The sequence below is a fragment of the Tamandua tetradactyla genome, chromosome 8 (assembly GCF_023851605.1).
Source record: "Tamandua tetradactyla isolate mTamTet1 chromosome 8, mTamTet1.pri, whole genome shotgun sequence".
In the NCBI taxonomy this organism is placed as follows: Eukaryota; Metazoa; Chordata; class Mammalia; order Pilosa; family Myrmecophagidae; genus Tamandua; species Tamandua tetradactyla.
The window spans coordinates 105706780-105725915 of record NC_135334.1 but is presented as its reverse complement, the minus strand read 5'-3'; the positions used below and the strand labels follow the sequence as shown (position 1 = coordinate 105725915).

Here is a 19136-nt window from a genome sequence, read left to right as displayed (position 1 = left end):
AAATGCCTTGATGTTATCTGGTTATACAAGTTATGCCTGGTTGGCTCCCCATCTTTCTCATACTAGAAACATCATGGTGTATCCCTGCCATCATGACTCCTCTGTTTATGAACTTTTTGTATTTGAGTTGATAGTTGGTTCACATGAGCCTGTAAATTTCCTTTAACAAGACTTCTAAAGCTATAAACAAAAGCCAGACAACTCCATAGCCTTTATTGCTATCATTGTCCCCATACCATCCAAGTTCCACTGCTACCTCGGAGGCCAATGCTTTGCCATCCACCTGTACCTTGCTTACTGCCAATGAGAGTCTTAGTAATTATGATGTTAACAATTGTCAAGGGTTATTGCTATTCCCATTATTACCAGCAATGAGATCTTTATTGCTGCCCAAACAATGGGAAATTAAGTCCCAGAATTCCATCCTGAATTTGTGTTCTAGAACCACTTCTGGTGCCAAATGACTTTGTGTAGGCTAGTATTGGGATGAAGACATCTGTACAGATAGTTCCTATTGGAAAGTGATCAGAAGGAATGAAGTTTCAGTTCTGGAAAGAATTAAACAAGAATGAAGAAAATCCAGTTCCAGGTCTATAATTGAGCCGTTTATGGCTATGGGCAACTGGGGTTCAAAGTTGGTACAAACCCTCTAAGAGGTCCAAAAGGTCAAAAGACTAGGAGAAAAGTAACTAATAGGCCTACTCATGCCATCACCTCCCTTCAACTCCAGTTTCATGATCAAGGAATGTCTTTAACTCACTAGGTTAACTATCAGGTTATGTCTAGGTTCAGCTGGTTGCCATAGCAATGGCTGGAGTAAAAATGTGGTCCTAGAGGATGTGACATAGGGAATAAGGCATGCCTGATAGTGTTATCAATAATTTATGCTTGAGACTTGATTGATCATGCAACAACTTTCCATATGTGTGTAAGCATGGATGTGTATTAAAGTGCCTTCTACTTGCCAGACCCCACACTAATTAATATAATTTCTAACCATTGATTGTGGGCAAGGGGGAAGGAAGTTACTTCCTTTTAAAGCTATGTTGTACAGTAAAGATGATGAGATGTCACTTCCTTGATTTGTTATGCTATATGCAAAGGTGTTACTCCTATGATTATGTTACATTATAAGATATATAATGTAACATAATCATTGCTTGGCAGACTGGAACTCTCTCTTGTTTGCTTTGGAGAAATAAGCTGCTATGATGTCCACCTTTGGAGGATCACATGGCAAGGAACTGAGGGCAGCCTTTAGGAGCTGAAGGCCCCAGTCATATATGCAGGGAACTGAAATCTGCCAACAACCACATAAGTTTTTAAGAAAACCCCAAACTTCAGATAGGTAGCAGCCAACACCTTGATTGCAGCCTTTGAGACCCTAAGCAGAGGACCCAGTTAATCTTTAGCTGAACTCCTGATCCATGGAAACTGTGAGAAGATAAATGTGTGTAATGTGTGTTGTTAAATTAACTGAGGCAATGGGCTGTGCACTAATACACAATTAATACAGAAGACTTGGTAGACACAGTGATGTCTTTTAAAATCTGCACATGTCAGTATATAGGTCTATGTGTATGTATTAGAGTTCTCTAGAGAAACAAAACCAGTAGGATATATATATATGTGTATATAGGGATATATCTATATATATGTAATGTATATATATATAATTTCCTATATATTATTATAGGAATGGGGTTAAGCAACCACAGGGATTGGTAAGTATGAATTCTGTAGGGCAGGCTGCAAGTTGAAAATTCTGATGAAGATGAACTTGTTTTTCCCAGAAGAAGCTGGCTGGCTGAAAAAGACATGTACGCTCCTCTTACTGATTTCTGAAATCCTCAGTTCTCACTTTACAACTTCCAAATGATTGGATGAGGAGACATCCCTCATTGCGGAGGGCAATTTCCTTTGTTGATTATAGATGCAATCAGCTGAAGAAGCAATCAAATAATTAATACATTATGACGTGTCCTCACAGTAACCATAAGGCCAGTGCTTACTTGACCAAACAACTGGAGACCATAACCTAGCCAAGGTGACACTTGAAATTAACCATCACTGTGTGAAAAGGGTTAAGTAGTTCTCAACCCCTGTATTAATCTCCAGGTTATGAGAAGGGTGTACAGGATTTACAGTTACCATAGATTTTATTTCTGTGAAAAGGTTAAACTTTCTAACAACTATGCTAACTGTCCAGAGTCAGCATAAGTAGGATATCAAATTCAAATGAGCAGAGTTAATAGTATTATTCAGATAAATGCTTATACACATATCTGCTACTGATCAGAGTAAACTGCTAAATAGTTCTTTCATATTCTCATCGTAAGCCAATTATTTCCAGCTCATGATATTGTTTATATGTCACTGTAAATCAGTGTCCTCATATTTTCTTGTAAACTACTAATATCCAACTTCTGTAGAAAAAGGCAATATATCAGACTGTAATTCCTACCTCTACCACTTGCTTGCTGGGTGTTCTCATTATTTTTTTATGCATGTGTAAATGAGTATACCAATGATACTTGTTAGAGAATCTCCTATTACCTCTTTTTCTATTTCCAAAGCTCCCACCTAATGAAGGCTGTGTTGCTCTGCCAAGATCCACCTTTAGGAGCAAGGCGCTCATTGCTTCAGCTTTGAGGCTGTTGACAGGGCAGACAGTTCACAGCTGAGTCAGTCAAGCATAGCCCACAGCTGAAGGGAGCTGCCCTGCCCAAGTTATATCCCCCCTCCCAGGTGCAGCCTGCAACCTATGACTAGTCAACTTGGGAGTACCCTTGTTTCTTATCTGCAGTCCTGCTCTTTGATCAGCTTTGGAAACATTAAGAATGATCTTCTGATCTCTACCTGATCAACTGTTTCATCTTTTCTAGAATTCTGAATTCAGGAATAGTAAGATATTTTTGATATCTATCAATCAACCTAAAATTCCAAGTGAATATTTACCTCATAGGCTTATGATAAATAAGATAATGCATTTAAGTTGTTTAGTAAAGCACCTGGTATTTAAAAAATGCTGAATAAAGTCTAACTCTAATTATTTAAAATAGCATGAAATAATGCCTCATTCATTTAAAAATGTATGCAACTCATCCAAAGCCAGATAACACATATGATCTTTGGAAGTATTGACAGTGGTAAGATCAAGAGTGGAAATTTATGTTAAATCATGATTTTTCTTTTAATGAACAGTGCCCGACCTCAAAATCCAGTTGCCTGCCTGTGATCTTCAAAGACTGCAGAAAAAAATTGTATTTTACTCTGTGTGTTAATTTGTAGCTCACATGATCATAAGTCTTTCTAGGCACCAGAAGAAGCATGCAAAATAACAGTTCTCTGAACTTTTGAATCTCATTCATTCATCCATTCAACTGGCATCAGTTGGTCACTTCTTCTGTGTCAAGCACTGGGCTATTAAAGTTCATAGATACTATTTTATTTATACCTCCCAGAAATAGAACAGCTCCTATGCAACAGCCATCTCCTGATAGCGTCATTGAAATTCGTTTTTCTAGAAGTCGAGATAAAGGCAATGCACATCTTGGCACAATTTAAAAACAATTATGTGCAAATGGAGAGTAATGGATCACATTCATTTTCAGTGAGCATCCGTCTGCATGTAATTAAATAATAGGAATAATGCCAAGACTGAACTATGAGGAGGATTGTTTTTAAGATTCACCCATGTGTAGAAATGTGGGTCATCACAAGAATATGAAGTAAGCTGGACACTAGAGTCAAGCACAACTTAGATGAAATAAAAACTAACTATATGAATTTACAGCCCTTGAAGATTATTGTTTGAATAAAATAAAATAATATAAGCAAGTATTTCATTTAGTAAAGTGTCTGGCAAAGAGTGCTCCCTCCGTGAAAGATTGGTACTGCTGGTTGTACTAATAGTAAGGGTAGAAATAATAATAGTTTTTAATATGTTTGCAAAATGAAAAAAAAATTGTGGCAGACCACCTCATTTTATATAAATAACAAGGCAGATGTTCCTGGATCTCATGGAAGTTAACTTTTCCTACCAAGACCTGAAAAATCTCATTCCTCATTACTTTTACATACAGCTGTTTCAGACTCCCTTGCATAGGACACAGGTGTGCTAGGTCTAGAAGGAACTTTTTGGTAATGTTTTCCTTTACTAATAAAAAAGAGAGAGAGACTCAAGGATATCACCTGCTGCTATGGCCTCTATCCTTCCTTCCTTCCTTTCTTTTGGCTCTGTGATTCTCTGAACCATGAAGCCACGGTGTGGCTTTGAGGTGACAAGTTTAAGGATGAAAAGCCAACCTGGTGAGGATGCCCGAGCAGAAAAACAGAACTGGAGTCCCTCGAGGTTGTGTAAGGTAACTGTCTGTATTGCCTCAACCACTGCTTGCTGAGTATTTTCTTATTTGAAATCACAAAGTATGGCAGTTGTTAAAAAAAAAAAAGATGCTAGTCACTAGTATGGCAGTTGTTAAAATAAAAAGTTGAAATTGCTCTTTATCTGTTGGCACTAATGACTGTGACAAGTAGTAAAATTAATTAGTTCAAGATAATTATCATAGGATGTTGCGATGACCTTTGATAATTGATCCTCTTTGTCATGGTGATGTCTGAGAAGCTACAGCACCACTTTCTGCCAACTCAGCCTGTGGCCGGATAAGCAGCACAGCTATACTCCGGATTTTTCCAAAGCACTCTGCACTTTTAGAGGCTACAGGGGTTCTATTAAATGACTTTGCCTCTCCAGGTTCTGCCCGCTTGACTGGAAGAGGGTACAGGTGTAGAACTGGTCCTGATTTATTCTGGGATGAGGAAGAGGGGGCACTGGAGCTCAGGATCTCATCTCTTTTTCCTTCTTCTGTTATTCGAGTAATTTTTGGCATCTCATTTTGATTATTCATTGTCAATGCAGAAGGATACAATTGACTTCTATGTTGGCCTGTATCTGTTATTACTTCTACTATCTTTTTTGGTAGACTCCTTAGTACTGTCTATTTACATAAGATGACTTTTGCAAATAAATAAATGTGGTTTTACTTCTTTCTTTTGAATCTGTAGTCACTTTTGTGGTTGTTGTTATCTTATTTCACTGGCTAGGACCTCCAGGTCAACATGGAAAAAAAGAGGTAAGAGTGGCATCCTAGTCTTGTTCTGGATCATAGAGGGAAGCTTTCAGTCTTTCACCATTAAGTATGATGTTTACTGTAGGTTTTTCATATTTTAACTTTATTATGTTAAGGAAGTTCCCATTTATACCTAGTTTGCTTATAGTTTTTATCATGAATATGTGTAAAATTTTGTTAATGAGCTTTTTTTTTGCATCTGTTGAGATGATCAATTAATATGGTGAATTACATTGGTTGATTTTGGAATATTTATGCAACATTGTATTCCTGGGATAAATCTTATTTGGTTTTGATATATTATGCCTTTTTTAAATTGGTAAGGTGCAATTTGAAAGAGTTTGAAGGATTTTTGTGTCTATGTTCATGGCAACTATTGGTTGGTAATTTCTTTTTCTTGTAATCTCTTTATCTGGTTTTCAGTTAGGCTAATGTGGCCTCGTAAAATAAGATGGGAACTGTTCTCCTCCTCTAGTCTTAAAAGAGTATATAATAATAAAAAAAAGAGTATGTAATGAGATTGTATTATTTCTTCTTTAAATGTATGATAGAATTGGCCAGAAAAGGCCATTTGGACTGAAGTTTTTTCCTGTAAAAATTTTTAACTACAAATTACATTTTTTATTTTGTATGCTGGGGATCACACTTCATTCTTTTACATGTGAGTATCCCATTATTGCAGCACCATTTGTTGAAAAAAAATTTTTTTTGGAAGTGCATGGGCCAGTAATCAAACCTGGGTCTCCTGCATAACAGGTAAGAATTCAGTGGTATTACTGAATAACCCTTGCACGCCCTACAAATTACAGTTTTAAATAAAAATGATTGCAGTTTTCTATTTCTTCCTGTGAAAAGTTTTATAATTTGTGTATATTCAAAGAACTTATTCAATTTTATTTAAGCTGCTGAATTTGTTGTTTCAAAATATTGATAATATTCTCTTATCCTTCCAATACCTTTAAGAAATGTAGTTTACTTTTCTTTCATTCATGATACTGGTAAAATATGTCCTCTCCCCTTTTATTCCTTAATTAGTTTATCTAAAACTTTATTAATTTTGTTGAGCTTTTCAAGTTTTTGACTCCAATAATTTTCTTCATTCGTGTTTTCCATTATGTTGATTTCTACTCTTATCTTTCCTATTTCCTTCATTCCACTTATATAAGGTTTGGTTTATATTTTTTTATCCTTTCAATGTGTAGACTTATTTAATCTATGCTGTGATGGTTTGGAGGCATTATGGACCCCAGAAAAGTATGTTCTTAAAGTTAATCCATTCCTGTGGGTGTGAACCCATTGTAAGTGTGATCTTTTGGTGAACAGAAGGTTAAGTTAAGAAACTCTGATATGTATTCTTGATTAATTAATACTTTCACGTTATATAATGGTCATCTTTATCTCTGATAACATTCCTTGTTCTGAAGTCCAGCTTGCCTGCTATTAAAGTCTCACTTAATTTTAGTTTTACTCTTTTGTGTGGAATATCTTTTTCCAACTTCTTTGTTCCACTTTATCTTTGTCTTTGCATTCATGTGGAATTTATCATGGATAGAACATAGTTGGGTCTTCATTTTTTATCTATCTGCATGTCTCTGTCTTTTATTTTGAGTACTCAAATCATTACCATTTAATGTAATTATTGATATTGTTGGCTTTCCATGTACCACTCTGCACTTTTGTTTTCTTTTTTTTCCATCTTTTTTTCGTTCCATTTCCACTCTGTTCTTGCCTTTGTTTGCATTGAACATTTTTTTTGTTTTTTATTTTATCTTTTCATTTATGTTTATTTCAACTAATATTATGCAACCATATATAAAATAAGGACCTTATAGAAATATGGTTCCCCTTACTTTCCATGACTCTTGTCAATATTTTACTTATACAAATACTTTAACCATCATGTATTATTATTTTTGCTGTAAATAGACTTGATTTTTACAGAAATATTGAAAAATGAGAACAAGTTCTTTTATTATCCTTAATTTTACCATTTCAGTCAATCATCCTTACTTTTTATAGATTCCAATTTCTACCTGGTATTATTTTCCTTCCATCTGAAGAGGTTCTTTTACTGTCTCTCATACTATAGAACTGCTGGTGATGATTTATCTGGGCTTTTCCCTGTCTCCAAAATTGTTTCACCTTTTTTTGGAGGATATTTTTGTCCAACATATTTTTAGTGCTTTATATGTGTTTTTCTATTTTCTTACAGTTTGAATTTTTTTCAACTGTATATTAACAATTCTTATTGATGCTTCCTGTATCTTATGTATCTTTTCCGTAGAGGCTTTAAGATTTCCTTTCTTTGATGGTTTATTTTCCTTGGTGTTCACCAAGATTTTTGCAACAGTGGGTTTATAATTTTCAGCAAATCCTGAAAATTTTCAGGCTTTATTTACTTAAATATTTTTTTTCTCTTTCCCCTTTCTTTCCTGAAACTTTAATTTCATGGATATTAGGTTGCTTGATATTTTTCCAGCATGCCTTTGAGACTCTAGTCATTGTTTTCAGCCTTTTTAAAAATTGCTGCTTAAAATTGGATAGTTTCTATTTCTGTCTTCAGATTACTGATTTTTCTTATGCAATCTCTATTCTACTCTTAAGCCAAATCCTTTGAATTTTCCATTTCAATTATTTTATTTTTCATCTCTAGAAATTATATTTATTTCTTTTATATGTCTTCCATTTCTCTCCTAGAGTGGCAAGCAATTAAGGCACTTGCTGTGAGTTTGCTCCTTTCAAGGCTCATGTTCAACTTTTTTTTAAATGGCTTTAGACTAAGGATAGCTTATTCCAGGAATATAGGTCAGTTCTAGTACTAAGGTGTGTGTGAGCTTTCTGGGGTCTTTACTATGTTCCTTTGGGTTCATTGAGGACCCTCCATTCTGGCTATTGGAAACTGAAATGTACCTCCTACGCGAGCTCTGGGATTGGACAGCTTGCAATTTCCTGGTATTTTTTTCTTTCCTGGGTAGTTGCTCTTTGCCGGACATCATGCAAAATCAGACGAAGCAGGTGCAGCTTTAGTATAAAGTGAAATTTTCAAGGGGACTTGTATGCAGATTTTTTTGGGTCTTCTTGGCGAAATACTTTCTGTTCTGGGACTTTTCTTCACCTATGCCAGCCATCTTCACTCTCCAACTTTGATCCTCTGTCTCCTCAACTCACCCAGAATGCTGAGTTTTTCTTGAACTTCTCTTCACAGGCTCCAGGAACAATACCTGTGAGATCCTAGGATTCACCTTGTTTGTTGTAGTTATTTTACTGACTTCATTCCTATCCTTCTTGTTGTGCAGTTTGCAGTGTACATTTTGCCCAGTTTTCTAGTTGCTTATGGCTGGAGGGCAAGTCCTGTGCTTACTCCATTATAGCCAGAGGCAGAAATCTCTAACTTTTAAAAAAGAGTTCTACAGGTGAAATTATTTGGAAGCCACTCCTATATGTCTTTTTCTAAAGTATATATACATGAATACAATGTTTATTATATAAACAAAATGTTACTTTCTTAAAGAGACAGTTTGGGCTATCAATGAATCACTGCCGTATATGTCAAGATGTTCTAGAAAGGAAGCTTTAAACATGTTCTCCTTTGGAAGCATCAGGTCATAGTCCTGGTTCTACAACTTCATAGTTGTATGACCAGGACATTACTCAGAGATTAAAAAGACATTGTGCGACAAAAAAAGAGACATATAGATGAAGAACCATGTAGAAATAGAAACAAAAGGTGTGTGGAGGAGGACTGTCTCTTGAGTCCTGGAGAGAGGTTTTGCAAATCTGCTAGTGCCTGAAATTAGACATTCTTGTCCAGAATTCGTTAAATATTCTGGGAACCTAACATTGGTGGGACTATCTTGAGACTAAAGTCCATTAATGAATTTATTTCTGGACCATTTGTTCTATATGCTTAAGTATTTGTCAGTCTGAACCTCATTTGATGATATAGTTGACTTTTAGTAAACCTCAGTGCACTCACTAATGTATCAAAAGAATTACTGGTGATGGCATCGTGGTGATAGATTAAGACACAATAATACACCATTGGCATAGAGTTTTTATACGATGTTACTCCAAAGGACTGTCTAGGGAACAGTAGGTTCTGAAGATGATTCCGTTTAATTACAGCCTGGAAAATGCAATGAGACCATGAACTGTTTTATTCCTTTAGACATCAGACAGTTTGGAGGTAACCTAACATGGAGAGATTGATACTTGTGGCCTATAGAAAAAGAGTGACCTGGTTTCTGGACTTTCACAGCTGGAAAAGGCCTGTTTTGGAATTACCTAGCTTCAGATGTTCTCAGTTATCAATTTGAATGCGTCTCCATGGCTTACAAAGGAATCTGAGGATCTATCAGGCAGGGCTGTTAAGCAGTTATTTTTTTATGTTTCTATATGCGGTGCAGGTTGTTAATTTTATTTTATTTGTTCAGGGCTATGGAATGGGGAAGTGAGGCTGAAAAAAACACGTGTGAAGACTGGGTGTGGCAAAGAGTTTTCGTTTTGTGCATCATTTCTGTTCATTTGATAGTAGCTGCAAACAGACTGTTTTGAGAAGATTTCTGAGGAAATCGCCAGGCTGTGCAGAAAAGTGCCTATGAGTAATTAATGATAGCTGAGTTGTGTTTGGGTATAGGTGAGGAAAGTGGAAACACTTTTTTGGAGGAGTGGGATGGGGGATGAGGGGGACATCCCTTGTAGGTAGAAATGAAAATTTCTATACATTTTATTATGAGAAAAGAAGAACAAAATCAAGGTCATAATGAGTAATGGGTTTGGTTGCTGTACTATAATGTTTTGAGAGTTTAACTTTAAAGGCATCAAATGGGATTGGATAAGAGAGGTGACACATACATATTAGTGGGAGAAGATTAGAGTAGGTGTGGATTGGCTTGTTGAATGAAAAAGATCAAAGTGAGGTTTTAGATTACTTTGGAATGCGTATTGTGCATGGAAAATCCTATTTTTTGACTATTATTTTTTTTAAATTTAATATTCGGGTGGGCCATGGTGGCTCACTGGCAGAGTTCTCGCCTGCCATGCTGGAAACCTGGGTTCAATTCCTGATGTCTGCTTATGTAAAAAAAAAAAAAAAGTCAGTATTCAATTTATTAAATTATAGATTTAAAAACAGTTTTCATCTTATTATTCTACTTAAGAGTCCAGTAAATTTTGACCATCAATTTGATTAGTTTGCAAACTTGGTCTATTAAATTCCTTCAACTATTTTAAACAGGATTTATTCCTTTTCCTTTTTAAACAGCTCAAATGTATGACTAACAAGAAAAATACTTAAATGCTTTCCAAATACTTAAACAATTACAAAAACACTAATGAATTGCGTATGGTTAATCTAAAACTGTTTGCAAAGATTGAATACCATTATACTTCTCAAATAGAAATCACAAGTCTAAAATCAATTACTGAATGAAATCCAGTAATCTATTCTCTTAGATTCTTTGAAGTGCCATATTCTTTTGTGACATTTTAAATAAAAAATATATGTAGACTCCCAAGTTCAAGTTAAGTCCTTAGCTTATTATTTTGTTTTCTTTTGTCTAAAAGCAGATAAAGACTGCTTGTTGTAAATGTGGAATTTCTTTTTCTTTTTAATTCTCATACAGATAAACTATATGGAAGGCGGATATTAAATTCTATTATAGAGGATAACAATATATAAAACAGAAAAGCAACTCCTTCCCAACAAAGATGGTGGAGTGAGAGGCTTCAGGTCTCCATCCTCCCACAGGAACTTTGAACAACCAGTAAGAAATGGCAGAAGCATCTTTCTCAAAGCTCTAAAAAACAGTTAAAGGTGGGTGCCAAACCAAGGAAAAGGCCATGTAAATGTGGTAGGGTCTTCTGGTGCCCTGGCTGGCCCCACTGCCATTTCCTTATTGGCTTGGTGTAGACCTGCCCATGCTCTCAGATCATATCCCTGCTCCCAGTTCCAGGGGGAGAAGAGTAACCCCTGTGTACACTGGGACCAAGTAGGTCTGGACTAATCTGTCTGGTGCTGGCCTGAGGGACTCACAGTCACAGAGCTTGCTCTGTGTGCAAAAGACAGCTCACAGAGCTCTCCTAAAGAACACGGTAGGAAAGCAGTCAGTGGCTTTCTGGGGAAAGGAAAGCTGGCTATAGGACATGCAATGCAGTGCCCAGACCATGAGGAAACTGTTTCTAAGGGAAGCAGGAAATATTCATATCCATTTAAACAGGAGAATTCCTAAGCCCCCAGACAAACTGTAGGTGCAGGAAAGTCCAGGGAGTCCCCTAGGCTTTGATCTGGAGCTGCTTTTTAAAACTTATTGTATGGATAAGCTCTGAAGGAGAGCACTCACACAGGTTAATCTGCAAAGACTGGAAAAGCTGTTTTCTTTTTTTCCTTCTTTCTTTCCTTATTTTGTTCATTCTTGGAATTCAAGGAAATCACTGTCTTAACATTAGTTGGATACAAGCTTAAAGAACAGTCACCTCAGAGTTTCACTTCCAGCAATAATATATTAAAATATCAAAATGTTCAGGTTTCAACAAAACATACAAACAGACAAGAAGCAATGGCCCAGGCAAAGGAGAAGAGTAAAGCATTAGGATCCATAAATCAATGAGGAGAATCAGACCTGGGATATTCCAGACATAGACTTAAAAAAAAAAAAAATGGTCCTAAATATGATTAAAGACCTAACGAAGACCATTAACAAAGGACTAAAGGAAATCAGGAAAACAATAGACGAACACAAAGAGAATATCAACAGAGAGGCAGAAATTATGGAAAGGAATACAACAGAGCTGATGACTGCAGTAACAAATTGAAAATTCTATAGATGGGTTTAACAGCAGATTCGAGGTGGCAGAAGAAAGAATTAGTGAACTTGAAGTGAAGACAATTGAAATAATTCAGTCGGTGGAGCAGAAAGAGGAAATAATGAAGAAAATTGGACAGAGCCTAAGGAACTTATGGAACACCATCAAGCATATTGATATAAGCTCTGTGGGAAGCCTAGAAGAAGAGAAAGTGAGAAAGGAGCAAAGAGAGTATTCAAAAACATAATACCTGAAAACATCTCAAATTTAGTGAAACACATTAATGTATACATCTGAGATGCTCAGCGAACTCCAAGCAGGATAAACCATGTAGATCCATGCTGGGACATATGATCAAACTGTTGAAAGATAAAGAGAGAATTATGAAAGCTGCAAGGGAGAAGCAAAGTGTCACATACAAGGGAACCTTAATAAGATTAAGTGCCAATGTTTCATTGGAAACTGTGGAAGAAGAAGGCAGTGGGAAGATCTATTTAAAGTATTTAAAGCAAAAAATTGCCAACCAATTTCTAGAACAGACAAAATTGTCTTCCAAAAATGAGGGAAGGAGGGTAGTGGTGGCTCAGTGGCAGAGTTCTCACCTGCCATGGCGGAGGCCCAGGTTTTATTCCAGGTGCCTGCCCATGCAAAAAAAAAATGAGGGAGGCATTAAGGCATTCACAGATAAATGAAAGCTGAGGGCTGAGTCACCACTAGACCAGCTACTAGAAATGATAGAGGGAGTTCTGCTGCAAGTTGACAGGAAAGAACACTAGATAACTGACACATGAAGAAATTAAGGTCTTTAGTGAAGACAATGACATGGGTAACTGTAGTTAATAGTACTATTGTAACTTTTATTTGTAGTGCCATTTTTATTTCCTACTAGATCTAAATGGCAAATGAATAAATGCAATGATAAATCAGTGGGTTTGGAGCCAGAATGTATGTCATTTATAATAAGAACTATATTAAGATAGGGAAATGGAGAGGCATAGGAACATAGTTTACATTTGCTTCTGAAGTTAATTTGATATCAAAACAAATGAGATTTTTATAGTTTTGGGATGTGAAACTTAAACCCCTTGGTGCAATTCATATCTTTAGCAAATTGAAACGCTTGTCTCATTCATATTTGATTTATATGTTTCATGTTAAAACTGGTCAAATCTTACAACTATACTGAAGAACAAACAGGGGAGAATGATTTAGAATGTCAAAAAATGCTTAGTTGCATAATGGTATGCTAGTGATTGGAAGTTTGATCCTTAATGATGTGAAGAACTAAATATGAGCTGAACTGAAGCTTTTCCTCTCCAACTTTAATACATTTACTGAATGTGTCTTTTGGAGCTATGTTATTTTTAAAAGTGTTTTATTTTAAAAACAAAAGAATCCCAAGAGAAGTTTTTATATCTGTTCAGTATGTTGCATATTACAAATAGTAATTTGCTGTTAACTCATTATTAGAATGAGTTGACATTTTGCCATATTGATGTTTATGTTACTCAAAGAAGTAATGGATGCAAACTGTTATGCAAATCTGAGATTCAATGCCAGACTTTGTGACACGAACTTAAGCATTTTTTATCAAATTCAAAAGAAAATATCAGGAAATGTGCAAACTCATAGACAGAAAGTGTAATGCAGATTACCGGGGTGGAAGGCAGAGGCAAAGGGGAGTTAATGCGAAGTAAGCATAGCGTTTCTGTTTGGGGTGAAGGGAAAGTTCTAGTAATGGGTGATGGCAAAGGTACTGCAACATTGTAAATGTGATTAATCTCACTCAATGGTATGCTTGGCAGGGGTTGAGATGGGAAGATTTATATTATATGCATGTTCCCACAATTTAAAGTAAAGATAGTGAAACGAAAGAGATAGTAACAATTAAATCCAATACATGATACTGCATGCTTCTAAGAATGGAGGGAAAAAGGCTCAAAAGGACATCATTAGGACATAAGGAAAAATTGAAATATAGGATGTACGCTTAATATCATTGCTAAATTTCTTCAATTTGATAAGTGCCCTTAAAGTGATTACTTAAGTGGGTGCCCTCATACATAGGAAATGTACATGAAAGCATTATGGGTTCAAGTATATGATGTGTGCCATCTGCTCTCAAATGTCCAGAAAATAAGTAGTTACATAGATAGGTGATTGATAGATAGATGAGAGATGAGAGATAGAAAATTAGCTAGCTAGATAAATTATAGATAGAACAAATGATATGTCAGGAAAGCTGGGAGGTCCCTGAGAAACTTTAGGTTTCCATGAAACACAGTTTGCAAACTCAACTTTCCTGCCAGATTTGGGCTCTTACTATTAAAAATGAGAGATGTCCTGACACTTGAGACTCTACTTTTAAAAACTGAGGTAAAATTCATATAACATAGAATTCACCATTTTATAGTGTAAAATCCAGTGGCATTTGGTACATTCACAAAATTGTACAATCATCACCTCTATCTAATACCAAGGTATTGTTATTACCCCCAAGAAAACCTCATACCCATTAAGCAGGCACTTTCAATTAACTGCTCCTTCCTGCTCCTGGCATCTACTAATATCCTTTCTGTTTCTATGAATTTACCTGTTCTGGAAATTTCATATAAATTGAATCATACTATATGTGGCCTTTTGTATCTGCCTCCTTTCCCATAGCATAATATCTTTGAGGTTCATCCATGTTGGAGCATGTATCAGTTCTTCATTCATTTTTATGGCTGAATAGTATGTCATTTTATGGACATACCACATTTTAAATTATTCATTCATCATTTGATGGACATTTGGGTTATTTCTACCATTGGCTATTGTGGATAGTACTCCTGTGAATATCGGTGTATGGGATTTTATTTAAATACCTGTTTTCATCACCCTAAATTTCAGAAACTAAATATCATATCCAAGTTTAACAGCTAAACTGGAGCTGGGATAAGAATGAGAGTCTCACAGTCCAAAACCCATTTTCTTTCCAGGAGAGAACTGTATTTCCTAGGGCCAAAAGGGGTGGGGAATTATCCCCATTTTCTTCCAAGAAGATATGAAAACATACTATTTCCTTGCATAATAGAATCAAAGGGAATTTTATTATTGCATTCTAAAGGTGTCTGTGGTTTGAGAGGAATGGAGAAGGGATATGATTGATTAATTACTGCCATGCTTACAGATGGTCGGTGTTCCTTCTACTCTCTCAGGTGATCATGAGACATTTGGTATATTTCACTTATAAAAATGCAAGTTGAATCATGTTACTCCTCCCACTTGAAGTCATTTTCTGCTTTCTCATTTCTCTTAAGTCCCAGTATGATTATGGCAAATAGTTTTAGCTTTGAAACTGTCTGGGGGAAAGGCTCTGACAGCAAACAACACTGTGCTCTATTGGTGTCTCTTTTGTAAACGATTCCCTCTAGTGGTTTGAAAATTTTGTCACTGCATTGATGAGATTTCTGCCTTTGAAAAATGTAAGCAAGAGAGACTCAGTATATTTATTATTGGTAATAAACAAACTCAGGGTGACAATAATTCTTAATGTTTCTGGCTGTCAACACACAGAGGAAGTCAGTGAGCTTTGAAAATGCGTATCAGATCATGTCACTTCTTGGCTTTCCATTCCAATCAGAATAAATTCCAAACTTTTTTCTATGGTCTACAACCCCCTGAAGTCTTGAAGCCTGCCTGTTGCTCAAAACTCCTGCTGGAATGCCAACTCAAGGAGGCAGGCCTTTTCTGTCTTTTTCACGACTTCATCTCCAGCACCCAGGATAGTGTCTCACAACTGGGTGGTACTCAGTTCATGTAATTGACTGAAAGAACAACTTCTCATTTATTTTCCTTGCCTTTCATTCCCCACACCCAGTAAAGCATCCTTTTCTCTTCTTTCAGTTGACCACATCAAATTCCTTTCTGAAGCAGGGTCTTCGCATTTGTAATTCTCTCCAGCTAGAGTTTTCTTACCCTAGCTCTTTGCCTGGAAAAGATACTTTTTCATATCCCTCAGGGGCTTAGGCTCTAAGAATAAATGTGATGAAATGTAGTTCCCTTCCCTCACATCATTATTCCTATAACATTGCTTTGTATATTTCCTTCATAGTCTTACTTTGCATTTTTTTATTGGTTTATTTGTTTCTTCTTTGATTTTCCTCAAGATGGTGAGGCTTATCAAGATAGATACTGCCTATTCCTTACAGTATCTCAAGTGCTTAATGCAGTGTGTATCTTGTGATAGTCTCTCATTAAGAATGTATTGAATAAATAAGCAAATAGCACAACATTGGGTGATTTTCAGAGTTTGTTTAAGGTAATTGGCTGATGTAATCCTCAAAACAATCCAATCTCAATGACTCAGGTACTTTTGATTTTATCCTAAGTCCTGTTTGGGTTACCATGTCCATGAGTAAAAGTGGGACTGAGTTACTTAGTTCTTGTGGCCTTCCTTCTTGGGATGGATCACTTGGTAGACATACCAAATATGCAGAGCTTTGGAGGGTTTCATGGGTCCCTTGTCACCATGAGACTTCACTCCAACCTTATGGCTAATGATGCCCTAATTTTCAGTAGTGAATTGATGGGGCAATATGGAAGGGCTGGAAGTTCCCGGTTTCTCTCTGGCTTTATCTTCGAGTCCCCGACTGAGGTATAAATTTGCTGTTAATTAAGACAGGGGTTGTTTGGGAAGTGCAAAGAGCCCAAACTTTGGAATTAGATCTAGCTTTGAATTTTAGCTCAGCCACTGGTAATATGACCTTGGGCAATTACCAGTACACCGTGGAGCTCAGTGTACACATCTAAAATGCACTAAGGGTGATGCATGCCATGAAAAATGGTGGGGTAATGAAATTTTGACCAAAGTGAAGGTCAGCCTTTGGGGGAGCCACTCAACTACCGATGAAAGGTGAGAGGTGGTTGTGGTGGAGGTGCATCCTAGAAAAAAGGAACAGAATGTGAACAAGCTATTAGGTAGGAGCAAGATAATGGTTTGTTAGAGAAGCTGAAAGGTGCCTGGGGCATGATTTGACCTAGGGAGCAAGGAAAAGGTGATAGGAGATGCAGCTAGAGACACAGGCAGGGGGAATCATGCTGGGATGTAACAGCAATGAAAAACCAGAAAAACTATTTTCAAGCAAGAGAATGACATAATTCAATTTACATTTTTTTGAAGTGAAATCAACCAAATGCCTCATGATTATGTCTGTTGAGTTAGGTTTTGAATTCAAAACTACTTGACTTCAGAATTTTTCCCTTTTTGTGTAAACTGTCCTAGGACTCCCAATATATCTCAACTTGTTCAGATACACGTTTGTCCTTTCATAAAGACCCTTAATGGCTAACCCATTAGGTGTATGACACTGAGCAAATTATTTACTCATCATTTCTCAAAATTTACTCACCATTTCTCACATCCATAGGATTGTTGTGAGAATTAAATGAGATATTAATATTTGGCACGTGGTACCTACTCAATATCTGTTAGCTATGCTAATAATTATTATAATGAATTTGTAGCAGTAAAAGGATAAGAGCAGATATAAGACACTTTTTGGAAGCTGATAAGGGACCTGTTTTGTGCGAGATGCTCCTTTCTGTGTCTCTCACTTGAATTCTGCCAAGTAAGCTGTTCTTACTGGGAAGAATGTCAAGAGATGTGGGTCCTAATTGTACCTCTACTGGTGATTCATTCCGTGTCTCTGGAAAGTTATTTACCTCTGTTTCTCAATTTCTCCGTCTGTCAAATGGAGAGTTTAGTACAAGTCTCTTTGGGATGCTGTGAAAGTAAAATGGGCTGAAAGGGCTTGGAGCTCTTAGAAAGAAAATATCAATATAAATTTAAGGAAGCTAATGTTTTAAATGCTGTGGTTGAAAGGTAATGAATTTATACAGTGAATTGCCCTTAACTATTTGCCCTTTAGCAACACCATGAAATGGCCCTAAGGAACTCTAGGCATGGCTGGCCTCCCTGGTATTAGTAAAACTAAGGAAATATCAATTAAGAGAAATATCTCAAGGCACTTAATCTCCATAATACTCCATTAGCTATTGGAGCTAAGAAGTATCTAAATACCTTCCTTGGAACTCTGAATGGTCATATAGATTTCATCTTCTGCATCCCTGTGATTCCAAGATAAGAATACACTCATTCCATTTTATAAGAGGTGAATCCAAGCACACAGAGGTTAAATAATATGCCCAAGGTCGCCCAATGGTCAGCATCCATTAGGAACCATTCTTTCTAGAATGAGTCCATTGTTTTATAACTTGATTTGATATTTAATTGAAACTTTCTCTGAAGTGGCATCAGAAATCATCATGGCAGAATAATTCAGAGATCTCTTTCTATTTAATCTGTTGGTAACAGCCATTTACGTGATGAACTTGCTATTTGCCAATTATGCTGTCATTTTAATGATATGGAAATAACAGCTTTGATCAGGGCCATCTCAAGATAAAGTTGGGAAAGAGGCCAAGTTTGCTAGGCTCCTCAGAAGCACAATGCCCCAGGTATTCTTTGTCTCCGTTAATCTTCTTTTCCCTCGTTATGGTTATCTCTCACCCAGGCATTTTACATCAGTGCTTATATATCCCATGTCCTATTCCTTGTGCTTATGAAAGATAAAGTCTTTCTAATGTGATAATAGAGGTAATAGGTACATGGTTGAACTATCACAAGAATTTTCTGGGCCCCAATTTTTATTCTAAAGATCATTTTATTTTTTATTTTTATTTTCTATGTCAATTTACTATTCTAGAAGATTTAGGTATCAAATCAGTTGCATAGATTAATTTGTTTTCCCATTTTTAATTAACCAGGAATTAACAGCTGCCAGATAGAGCTTCTGATCAGCATGAGATATAAACAGTGTGACCACCCTGAGATGATTATCTTCAGCAAAAGGCAAGAAAATTTCCAGCCTTGCCATATGTAAATTGAGAACTTCAATTAAGCTTTAAAAATATCAAACATTTGCTCTTGAAAATCTATTTTCCTCTGTTTTTTTTTTTTAAAAAGACACATTTCAAGAAACCCGCCTAGGAACCACTGACTTAATTCAAATCATTGTTCTAAGGGTACGATTTTAGGCGTTTCCAGAAGTTGGTGAGACGATCTTTTTGGGGGAACAGAAGACCCTAAGAATTATAAATTTAAGTCAGCTCCACTTAGCTGGTTCTAGAAAAAACATTCTCACCATAATGCAAAATATT

At 36.3% G+C, this 19136-nt stretch overlaps 1 long non-coding RNA gene across 1 annotated transcript; it reads left to right on the top strand.

The window, feature by feature from the left end:
• The first annotated feature begins 381 nt into the window (after positions 1-381).
• Positions 382-18932, top strand: LOC143643721 (uncharacterized). The gene is made up of 2 exons (XR_013156350.1): positions 382-589; positions 18744-18932. It is a non-coding gene; the product is annotated as an uncharacterized LOC143643721 (long non-coding RNA).
• The last annotated feature ends 204 nt before the right edge of the window (positions 18933-19136 follow it).